The sequence below is a fragment of the Podarcis liolepis genome, assembly GCF_965112155.1.
Source record: "Podarcis liolepis genome assembly, chromosome: 6".
Lineage (NCBI taxonomy): Eukaryota > Metazoa > Chordata > Lepidosauria > Squamata > Lacertidae > Podarcis > Podarcis liolepis.
In genome coordinates, this window is record NC_139559.1 from 33,755,538 (window position 1) to 33,767,309 (window position 11,772).

The 11,772-nt window shown below is 45.1% G+C and overlaps 1 long non-coding RNA gene across 1 annotated transcript; it reads left to right on the forward strand.

Moving 5' to 3' along the window:
• The first annotated feature begins 1,094 nt into the window (after positions 1-1,094).
• Positions 1,095-3,383, forward strand: LOC310709255. Its single transcript, XR_014527426.1, has 2 exons — positions 1,095-1,685; positions 3,053-3,383. It is a non-coding gene; the product is annotated as an uncharacterized lncRNA (long non-coding RNA).
• The last annotated feature ends 8,389 nt before the right edge of the window (positions 3,384-11,772 follow it).

The window sequence follows — 11,772 nt, forward strand, 5'->3', positions numbered from 1 at the left end:
TCCTGCCTCCCATTTCACACCCTTTATTTCACCCCTCCTTGTTGCTTGATTCTGTCATTTCATTTCCCTTCCAATCCACCTTTCAGACCAGAGTCACATCCACACCATCCATTAAAAGCAAGAGACCAAAATATCAAGAGGGCACCAGGTTGGGTGAGGCTGATCTAGACCATGTCAGGCTCACTTCAGACTTGGAACCAACATGTACAGGGTTTTCCACTGGCCACCAGACACTTGGATGTCTATAGAAAGAGACCCTCATTGGTGTTCAGGGAGCTTAGCACGCTTTGCACACTTTGTCAGGGCAGATTCACACCATACATTTAAATTACATCCAGCACATATTCAAAGCAGATGACTTCCCCCAAAGGATCCTGGGACCTGTAGTTGCTTAAGGGTGCTGGGGATTGTAGCTGTGCCTTAGATGTATGGTGTGTTGCGGATGTGCTTTTCTCCATTTGCTTCTTTCACCTAAAGTTCTTTCCTGGTTTTCTGTTTCAGCCACATTTCTCACCAGGCCCCTCCAATTTATTTCTTCCCTTGCATGCCTTTTGCACACCTGCTTCATTATTTTGTTCTGATCTCTGAACTCCATCACTTCCTCACCACTTTGGGTCATCATTTCGCAGCATTTCCCCTTCTAAGAATATGTCTATTGTAATGTGTATGGGTTGCTCGTGCGTAAGTTGCCGCCTCTCCAGGCTTTGTTGCCTTGCTAAACCTTTCAGTCTGGGCAGCCCTTCACTTCATGGCTACCTCAGTTGCTAGCAGAATCCGTCAGTGGGCGTTTCTTAAATCTTTTCCAACATAAAAGTTGTTTGACACCCAGTCTCCTCCTACTCTCTCTGCGCGGACGTCTTCTGCGCAGGGTGGGCGTGGGTAGCGGAGGACCCGTGCTCTCCCCGCTGGTGTCCGGTGAAGAGTCCTGGAGCCCTCTCGCCGATTCCCCCATCTGCCCCTCTATATCCCTGGTGTTGCGCTGATTTGCTTCCCTATCTGCGGAGCTGCCTCTCTCCCTGCTGGGCCCTTCTCCAGCATCATTTGAGAGCCTTCCCTCCACCTCTAGCTCTGATGTCAGTTCCCTGACATCCATGAACACCATTTAGGAAATAGTTTGGCATAGTGCAGTAGCTGAGCTGTCTGTTTACCATCATCCACTTATTGAGAGCTGGGGCATTCATCCTCTTTCCTTACATCAGCTCATCTCCTTTCAGCATGTATAAATCTGTCTTCTCTGTCTGTAGAAATTATTGGGGACCTCTGTTGGATTGCTCGGTGCAGGCACCCATTTCCTTCCATGCTTCATGTCTCCATGACTCCATGGTTCAGAGCAGAGGACAGCAGATGCTAAAGAACTTGCTTGGTGTCCTGTGCGTAGCTGATGGCAGAGTAGGAAATGAATCATTACCTGCATTCTTGACAGCAATGCTGATCAACATAGAACATTCTTCTTCCACTTTACATGAACAAGTAGCGTAGCCATCTTTCGGAGTGGTTGTGCAGGCAAAATTGTCAGAAGATTCATCTTTTTAATCCACTTGTCCAGAAACAAATGGCAGCCTGCATTAGGAATGCCTCCTTCTCTAGCGACCTTTTAGGTGCACCAAACTGGTTAGTCAATAATGTTACGTGCTTCTCACACCATATTTCTTCTTTTATTCCCTCCTAATCTGCTTCAGGAAAGGGTGAGTAGCATGTTGCATCCTTTATGGTGTGCTGTGGTGGCTTGCAGTGCATGTAATGAAGGAAAATGACTTTATGTTCCAAATTAGGCCCTGGATTTCTGTATCAGGGATAGTTTACTGGTAGTTGGATATGTGTTACTTTAAGCAGCTGGATAGGGACACTTGCTTTAGTAACTAGGAGTTAGATATATCAAAGTGAAGTCATGCTAAATGTTATGCTAAATGTTAGCAATTACAGTGGTACCTCGGGTTAAGAACTTAATTTGTTCCAGAGGCCTGTTCTTAACCTGAAACTGTTCTTAAACTGAGGTACCACTTTAGCTAATGGGGCCTCCTGCTGCTGCCACACGGCCGCACAATTTCTGTTCTCAACCTGAAGCAAAGTTCTTAACCCGAGGTACTATTTCTAGGTTAGCAGAGTCTGTAACCTGAAGTGTCTGTAACCCAAGGATATATATGTAGAGAGAGAGAGTTTGTATGTATACCCCTCAATATTTTTGAAATCCAGGTCTCGGATTATCTTTACACCTTGCCCTTTTCAGTGTGCACATAAGATTAAGTGTCCAATTTATAGACCAGCAGGGCCAACAGGGAAGATGGGAGGTGTATAGGCCAATCACATCTGAAGAGCATCACACTGGCTATCCCTTCTATATGGTGAGAAACAGCCCTCTGGACCTTATCTCTTAAGGCACATGCCAAGCTTATATCTTAAGGTGAATACCTCTACTGATGTTTGGGTTCTGATGTCAGGAAGGCAAATGGCACAGAGGCTTCCACAACAGACATAGGGGACTTATGAGGCCAGAACTTCCTTTCCAAGACCACTCTTTCCACCCAGAGGGGAGGAAGATCCAAAACATTCTGTGGCCTGTAGGATGTAGTCTTGTGGTGGCCACAGGTTCCCCATCCTTACTGTAGAAGAATTCTCAAGCCCTTATCTGCTCCCAGAATACAATTCTCAGGGTTCCCTGGAGAAAAAGAACCAGTTCTACCCAAGCTTTAAGTCTGAGAAACAGATATACCTGTAAAGGCACAAGATGAAGTTCGTTCAGGATTCCACAACTTGGGCTCTCAGCTCACTGCTTAGTGTGTATAAACACAGCAACTTTGCATGAGTTCTGCTCACATTGCGTTTTCTTCATGTGGACTGCACATGCCATGTGGACACACTCGCCTAGGAACCAAGTTGGGATCTGTGTGGATGCCACTGAATGAGTGACCCACAGATACCCCTGTGCAATAAGCACCCCCACAGTGCTGTTTGACTGTAAAAGTGTACACTTCCCTTGTCCCTCACCTCTGCCTTTTGCTTTGATCTCACTGATGCCTGAAATACCTCATTTGCTTCTCTGCTTCTCCAACAGCTCAAAGGCCGCCCGTGGGAAGCCTGTGGTTGGTGGCCGGTGGAAGTGAGAGATGGTTTGTATCCAGCCTGCAGAGACGGCAGAGCAGGATACTTCTGCGTGGGCCAGCCTTTGATCCAGCATCCCAACCCATGTGGCCCAAAGGAAAGCACCAACTCTTCCAGATTATTCAGACCAAGCCACCTTCCAATGGCTTCACTCTGTAGAATGACTGTAGGTGTGTGTGCAGCACTGTCACGGCACGGAGCAAACACGCTGCTGTGTGGAAAAAATGACTGTGTCACCAAAGTTAAGCATACTGTGTCTGTAAATAAAGCAAATCATGCAGCAATACCCACTTTATTTACCTGATTTCTTACAACCCATCAGGGGAAGGTATATAAACCAGCGGGCGGGCGGGGGGTCTCCTATTGTCACTGCTGTTTTCATAGGGCCCAGACCAGTGAATCGCTGCCTAGAGGCTAGAAACATTTGTGTATCAGGAGCACCGTGGAAGCTGTTGTGAGTGTTTCTCTTGCCAGTAAAGAGTTAACTATCAGACGTGTGCCTTAGTTATCTGGGACAGGCTCGTGACATTTTCACATGTATTACTGGCAAGCCAGCACAAGTCCTGCAATACTCTATGCAAATGCCCTTGTTTTGCAACCCTATAGACAGTTTAGTGTGAGAGGTTTTGAGGGGTGGGGTGATAGAGAGAGATTTATCTCTGCCAAAACATACTCTGAAGCAGGCCTAGTCAATATGGTGTCCTCCAGCTGCTCTTGGAGTTCAGCTGCCATCTTCTGTAACCATTGCCCATGCTTGTAGCAGCATACAAGAGATGCAGTCTGACAACATCTAGAAGGAAGAGTTTGGATTTGATATCCCGCTTTATCACCACTCGAAGGAGTCTCATAGCGGCTAGCATTCTTCTTTTCCTTCCTTCCCCACAACAAACACTCTGTGAGGTGAGTGGGGCTGAGAGACTTCAGAAAAGTGTGACTAGCCCAAGGTCACCCAGCAGCTGCATGTGGAGGAGCAGGGATGCGAACCCGGTTCACCAGATTACAAGTCTACCGCTTTTAACCACTACACCACACTGGCTCTCCCTTGGTTTCAAAGAAGCATGTGGTTCTAATGCAGCGAGAGGAATTACTGAAGATTTGTGAGTGAAACACCAAGGGAATTTGCAGGAAGCAGATTTGTCAGGCAGAAGCTCTGCTGTCAGACACTAGTTGTTCTGAATGAAGCAGGCAAAGATCAGCACAGATACCAGCAGCTGTTCTCCTGCTATTGCCTCCCTAGCCAAACCAAAACTCTTGAAGAGTCCACTGCAGTACATTTCCCTTTGATTGACACAAGGTGGCACCCTGGTCTCTGTCTCTGACTTTACCTTGCCAGTGATCACACCCTGCTTTTTAACAGCCACGCCAAACTCATGGTATTGTTTGAGCCAGAGACACGCCTGCCAGTTTTCGTTTCCTCACTCTGTCCACCACTGGCGTAGCTGAATCAGCCATCTGAGTCAGCGAGTGGCGAAGCGCAGAGCACTAAGCCTCAAGAGCTTGTTCAACACCCATCACCCCCAAAGGCTTCTATTCTACCTTCCTGACTAAACTACCATATTTTTCACCCTATAGGACGCACCTTTTCCTCTCCAAAAATGCAGGGGAAACGTGTGTGCGTCCTATGGGGCGAATGCAGGCTTTCGCTGAAGTCTGGAGAGCGAGAGGGGTCGGTGCGCACCGACCCCTCTCGCTCTCCAGGCTTCAGGAAGCTATCCCCAAGCTGTGGGAGAGCTGCCTGCACCCTGAAGCCTGGGGTGCGCTGAGCTCAGCGCCCCCCAGGCTTCGGGCTTCACACGGCTCTCCGCTAGATTAACGGTGGAACCACTAGCAGAGAAGAAAGGGGTGGATTATTTAGCCAAACTGGAGGCCCGTCTGTGGTCGATTTTGGCCATATGTAGGCAGTTTGCTTGCAGAAGCTAAATAGATGGAGAGCATGAGAAAACATAAAAAGGAAAAACAGGAGAGGATCTGGAGATACCATAGAACGGGATTCCCCAAGTTGTAGTACATGGTCCATGAGCTTCATCTGGATAATCTAAAGGGCATCTGCGAAAACATTTACAATTTGAATTCTATAGGATTCTGTGGAATTCAAATGTAATACAGGAAAATACAATATAAGAAATATAAGGAGCAATCAAAAGATAGTTAACGTTATACCGTATACAGCTCATTACAATTGCTATGACAGTCAGAAAGAAGTGGTTTGTGAAGAACTCCAGCAATTTTCAAGTGGTCCGTAGTGGTGGGGTTTAGGAACTACTGACCAAGAATGTTTTGAGATCTAAGGAGAGTATCTCCCATGATTTCTGTGTCCTGCTATAAACCTCAGTGGTGTGAACATCTGAATATGTTCCTTAATTATGCTTTTCAACACTGCTACCCATGGTTTCCTGGCAAATTGGGTAGATATGCCAAAATATGTAGCCATTTCTGGCATCTAGGGAGAAAGGTTACAAAAATATAAATATATCTCACAAGGCACCTTCCTGAATCTAACAAAATACATCCTGGTAGAGAACCTACAAACTGAAAATCACATCTGGCAGCTATCCCACAAATGTGAATGGGTGCCGTTTGCCACCCATCTTTCTTCATCTCAGCTGATAGGAGCTGGGGATCATGAAAGAGAGGTGCTGGTGTCACACGTCAGAAGCCTATTGCATCGCATAGAAATAGGGTCAGCCCTACTGTGAGGCAAAGTTGTTGCCCCAGGTGGCAGGTGATGAAGGAGGTGACAAAGTGTTGAAAGGCAAAGCTGTAGGTGTCACATGGCCTGTCTGGCACCCTCTAAGTTAGCCTGCTGCCCTCAGATGTGGTGGAGGCTGCTGTTCCATCGCCACTGTTAATTCATGGAGGATAAAGGCTGTCAGTGACTACTAGCTGTGTTCTACCTCAACTCTTGGAGCCTGGAGGCTGGGATGTCCCTGAATGTCAGTTACTGGGAATCACAGATGGGGAGTGTACTGTTGTACTCAGATCCTTCTTGCAGTCCTCCCATAGGATGCTGGACTAGATGGGCCATTGAGCTGCTCTAGCAGGGTCTTCTATCTTCTCACGTAACTGCAAATCCAGTTAGCATCTGCACATGGAGCAGGTTGACCTCAGGCAGCAAAATGTCTTGGCCCAATGTCTGGAAAGTGTTCAGTTGCATGTGTGTATATGTGTGCAAAAGAACAAGACACAACTACTTAATCAGGGGTCACATAAGGGAAGCAACAACTCTCTTTAAATTGGGCTCTGGAGGTTATAATCTCCTGCCAGGAACACGTTTTTGCTTTCTGGGCTCCCTGTAGGTCCTTGAGGTACAGAATCATTTGCAGAATTTGTGGGCTGTGCAAGACAGTAGCCATTCTAGCATGCAAACAATAGTAATATCAATGTGTTTTCTTAATTAGGCAATCATCTCAAAGTCAATTGTAAACATAAGCAATGTTCAATGTAAGGAGGCACATTTTAGCTGAAATCAGGCATTAGTCACTGTGACCTACAGCACAACGATGCAAATATAGTGTTTAACTTTGCTTAGTCGATGCCAATTGGCATGTAAAGGAAACAGCTCCACTGGAACCCATTCTAAAGGTGTGGGGGGAGAGCTATTAGTTTCTCAGAAGAGCACAGCTCCTGAGTCATGTGCTTTGCATGTTGTCTCTTGCCACTGTTTTGTGTAAATGTATTAAATGCAAGAAGTGCACTTTTTGTGCCTAGCTCAGGAGTCACTCGAAGAGGTGCCAGGATTTACTGTCAGTCTGGAAGGTTTCATCTGGAGCAACAACAGTGCACCAGTCTGTATCTGCACAAATGCACACCCACATTCACATACCCCAAATGGAGTAAACCAGAAACAATCATTATCTCAGATCGGGTCCATGACATCACCACCCTTTCTGGCCTTAGATGTAGTCTGTGCTCATGGTCAAAATCACACATATATTTCCAAGCATTTGGGAATCTTCTGCTATTTCAGTCAGTGCAAATCATCACTGTTAAAATTTACCCTTTTCTGCTTAGAATGTTGCCACAGTCCCTCCAACCTGCACACAAGAAGCCACTTCCCCACTTGCCTGTCCCAAATGTTGACCCAAATCGCCTTGAGATTAAAATGTCTTGTCAATTTCACAAATGTCTTATCAGGTCTTTTAAAAAACAACAGCTTAATTAGTGGCACAAACAGAACCCTGGTGTCTCTTGCTAAGTGTCAAGCCGCATACCTTCTCCTAGAACCCATGAGAATTGCTGGATCTTTGCACTCTCTTAGGATCAGGCCTGAACTTGAAGAGCCTGGGCGTGTGAGTTTTGATTGGCACAAATCCCACGAATGGCTGAACTGAAAATTCAGGAGGCGATACCTAAGGAGAGGAGATGGTACCTGGCTCCACTTTTACACATCAACAAAGTGGTAGCTTCAACTCAACAAGCAGTGAGAAATATATACAAAAGTAATGAGAACATTTCCTATACTGAGGTCTTCCTCCTTATCAGCTAGAAAAGCAAAGCGTACTATTTCCCAGGTACCCTGGTGAGATAAGCAAGTATAGATACCCCAATACTCTTGATTACCATCAGAATAATGCTGGTTGTAGTTTTAGCACTGCATATATTTTTAGTTGAGTAGATCCAGGGAACTGCAAGTCTATAGGAAGTGCAGCAGTATAACTACACCTGGATTAGTGTTGGTTACAGAGACATTGGCTGAGGAATGCATTTTTTTCAACTAATACCACAGATAATATAATGCCAGCTAATACAATGGCAGTGGTAACTGCTGGCATATTCAATGCAAATTCCATTCTTCTTGTGTTAAGTGTTATATGCACACTTTTGGTCATGAAAACATTCTCCCATTTGCCACAATTAGGATCTTTGTTCCTTTAATATTTCCACAATAGACAAGAAAAACAGCAAGTGAAACTATATTGGTCACTTTATCTCCATGCTGGGGAGAAAAAAAAAAGATTTAGCTCTCAGTATAGGTGGGGAAGAAGTCAGATTCAGTTTGCATTTAAAGCCAAATTTATCACATATGCGTTTTCCAAAACAATATAATAACTGAAATCTAGTCATCCTTTGAAATTTGCACTTAGCTGTATTTTGTAGTTCTCCAGCTAACAAATGCTTACAAAAATGCATATATTAAGTAAAAGCAGTGTGACTTCATGGTGATTACTGGTATCTATTTTTCTAGAAAAAAATCACTGAGTAAAAGTGTACATAAAAATTATGCAAGGAGGGAGCTGCAGCCCAAGATAGGAAAAGAGGTAGTAGGGAACACCTAGCTGTTCAAATCTCCAGAGCTTGATCAGCTGTACCCAAGGGTACTAAAAGAGCTTGCAGATGTAATCTTGGAGTCTCTGTCTACTATCTGAGTGAATTCTTGGAGAACAGGTGAGGTCCCTGCAAACAATGGTTCACGCTTAGTAATGGTTCATCATCATCCTGGGAAAAAGTAATAAGTGGGGTGCCACAGTGTTCTGTCCTGGGCTTCTTGTTGTTCAACATCTTTATAAACGACTTGGAAGAAGGAATGGAGGGGATGCTCATCAGATTTGCAGATGCTGCAGAAGACAGAATCAGGATTCCAGATTAGCTTAACAGTTTGGAGAACTGGGCCAAAACTAACAAAATGAGGTTTTTATAGGGACAAATGTAAGTTTCTACACTTTGGCAGGAAGAGCCAGCTGCACAAAGATGGAGGACACCCGGCTTGCCAGTACTACATGTGAAAAGGATCTTGGGGTCTTAGTAAACCACAAGCTTAACATGAGTCAAGAGTGTGATACAGCAGCTAATACTATTTTAGGCTGCACCAACAGAAGTATAGTGTCCCGATGAAGGGTAGTCATAGTATTACTCTATTCTACCTTGGTCAGACCACACCTGGAGTACTGTGTCCAGTTCTGGGTACTATTATTTAAGAAAGGTGTTTAACAAGCTGGAATGTGTGCAGAGGCAGGCAGCCAAGATTGTCAAGGGTCTGGAAATCAATCCATATGAGGAACGGTTGAGGGAGTTGGGTATGTTTAGCCTGGATACGGGGAGACTGAGAGGAGATATGATAGCTTTCTTCAAATATCTCAAGGACTGTTGTATGGAAAATGGAACAAGTTTGTTTTCTCCAGCTTCAAAGGGTAGCATCTGGACCAATGGCTTCAAGTTACAGGAAAGGAGAGTCTAACTAAACATCAGGAAATCCTTCTGACAGGAAGAACTGCTCAACAGTGGAACGGACTCCCTTGAGAGTATTTTAAGCAGAGGTTGGATGGATGCTTCGCAGGGGGTTGGACTATATGACGCTCACGGACCCTTCCAACTCTACAATTCTATGTTTCTACGGTTTTGAGCCAGTCTGACCTCATGCTGATGCACCTGTGCTGTGCCAAGCTCTCTGCTCCTTTTGCCTCTCTCCCTCCTGGTACGTGGCCGCAACACACAATGTTTGAAAGCCACGAGAGCAGTGCAGCCGCCTGCCCTATTGGTCATTACTGCCTCATTCAATGCCACTACCTACACCTGCTAAAGGAATGGGACTATATGCTCTAATAGTTTACTACAGAAGCTAAATGGTTGGCTGGCAAGGTGTGCCCAGGTTCAGTCAAAGAAATGCCACAAGCAGAAGAGCAGGAACAATATGAAGCCGCCAAGTCTGGTGGTTTCTTTAGACTGGATGGGAGGCAAGTTTTGTCTGCTTCTGAGCTTCACAAAGCAAATAAAACTTCTCCCTCTCAAGAGAAGCCCTGAGAGTGCAACTTGTTTTTCTAGGCTGCATCTGAGTCACGTCTGCCTTCCCATAAGGCTTGTTGGCTGATGACAGAGATACCAAGAGACTGGTCTGCGCTGATCTTTTGTTTCAGTAAAAGGTGTGGTGCGAACTCCAGGCACAGATTTGAGGAGACGCCTGGGAATAGACAGCAGGGCCAGCCCACTGCAACTCCTCCTAAGTTTTCTGACTTTGCTACCCTTGTTCTTTGAAATTATAGTAACCCTTTAAGGCCCCGCAGTGTCCCATGCCGTCATCTTTTTGCCCCTTGTTCAGATTTTGAGGGGAACTTTCTTTGCGCATGAATATGGGCACACAATGCACTCCTAGCAAGTCAAACACAGGCACACTTGCCCAGATCCGGATGCAAACATACAGCTGCATGCACACAGAGGCAGAGGCGTGGGCAGCATCTACTCTGACCCACAGCAAAAGCACGTGTACTTTTTGAAGAAAATGATATGACTTGACAATACAATACATCAAAGGTATCGCATTCAGAGCAGACATGCAGCTGATGACTATGTCTCATTTCATCAGTTGTATCATTGGCACTATAAAATATATGCTAATGGCAAGTACACAATCCCGATGCACATGAAGGCCAGGATGGCACTAGTGGTGTATGGGAGGGTGGGGAATCTGCATTTCACAGCAACTTCTAATTGTCTGTATAAAGCTGCCCTAACATGAAATTTCATGTGTTCGGTTACAACTGCCATCCTTTCTGTGTGCTTAAACCAAGGCTCAGCACCTTGCAGGCAGGACTGGCTTTGTACAACAGGAGGAAAGATAAAAATCAAAGACTGTACACTTATTCTTTATTCTTTTATAATGCATTTCATCATAGCAGGCACATCGAGCAACATATAATATAAACTGGATTATCGTCTAATGCATCAAGGTCTTTTTAAAAGTCGTTTATTTCTAATTATTAACCTCTTCTCTTTTGTAAGTGCAGCGCATTCAGTGGCCTCATTTGGGCTGATTCACGCAGCCACAAATTAGACCTGCTTTTCAGCCTATGACAAATTTGTGAATCAGTCTGCATGCAGTAATGTTTCTGAATACAAGTTGCTGGAAACCACAGGAAGGGAGAATGCTCTTGTGCTTTGATCCTGCTCGCTGGTTTCCCACAGGCATCTGGCTGTCCATGGTGAGAACAGGATGCTGGACTAGATGGGTCATTGGCCTGATCCAGCGGGCTCTACTTACGTATTCATTGATGTAAGATTGCCCTATAAGAGTTGCTAATGATCTGTTTAGCCCCACATCCTGGCTCTGAGTGTAATTGATGCTAAGTAGAGCAGAGCAAAAAATAAAATAAAATCTGGTGTCCATGGCAAAGGAAAACTGCACAATACATCAAGATGGTTGGATTTAATTTTGCTCTGTTTAAATGCATTTCTGCTAGAGATTATAGATATGCTTATGAGGCAATCATCCCTTCTCACTCACCTAGCACTTTTCATCTTCAAAGCACTTTGGAAAACCAAAGCTATTAAAGGAGGCACAGCAGAAGCGGATGACTAAGCGCTGAACAAAGTGGCACACTATTCAAACTGCCTGCAACAGCCCTTTGAAGAGTCTAATAAAAATAGATATATAAACTAGATGGTGTATTGAAGGCATGGTCACTGCTTGGACAGGTATGTAACAAATTGAAGACTTTTCTCAGCTTCAAAGCTGCTACAGCGCCAAAACCACTTAGCTGGCATCCCTTATTAGTGTCGCAGCTGGGGGGAACCAGTGCTCAGGCAGTGAATACATGGCCCTGGAGAAAGCCAGCTCCATTGCAAAGCCAGTTCCGCTTATCATGAGAAAGTAACATTTTCTTCCAGGCCTGATGAAATGAGATGATGTTAAAGCTTTCCTTTGCCAAAGGGCTCTTGCTGGAGACAGTGCGACGTCTGTAG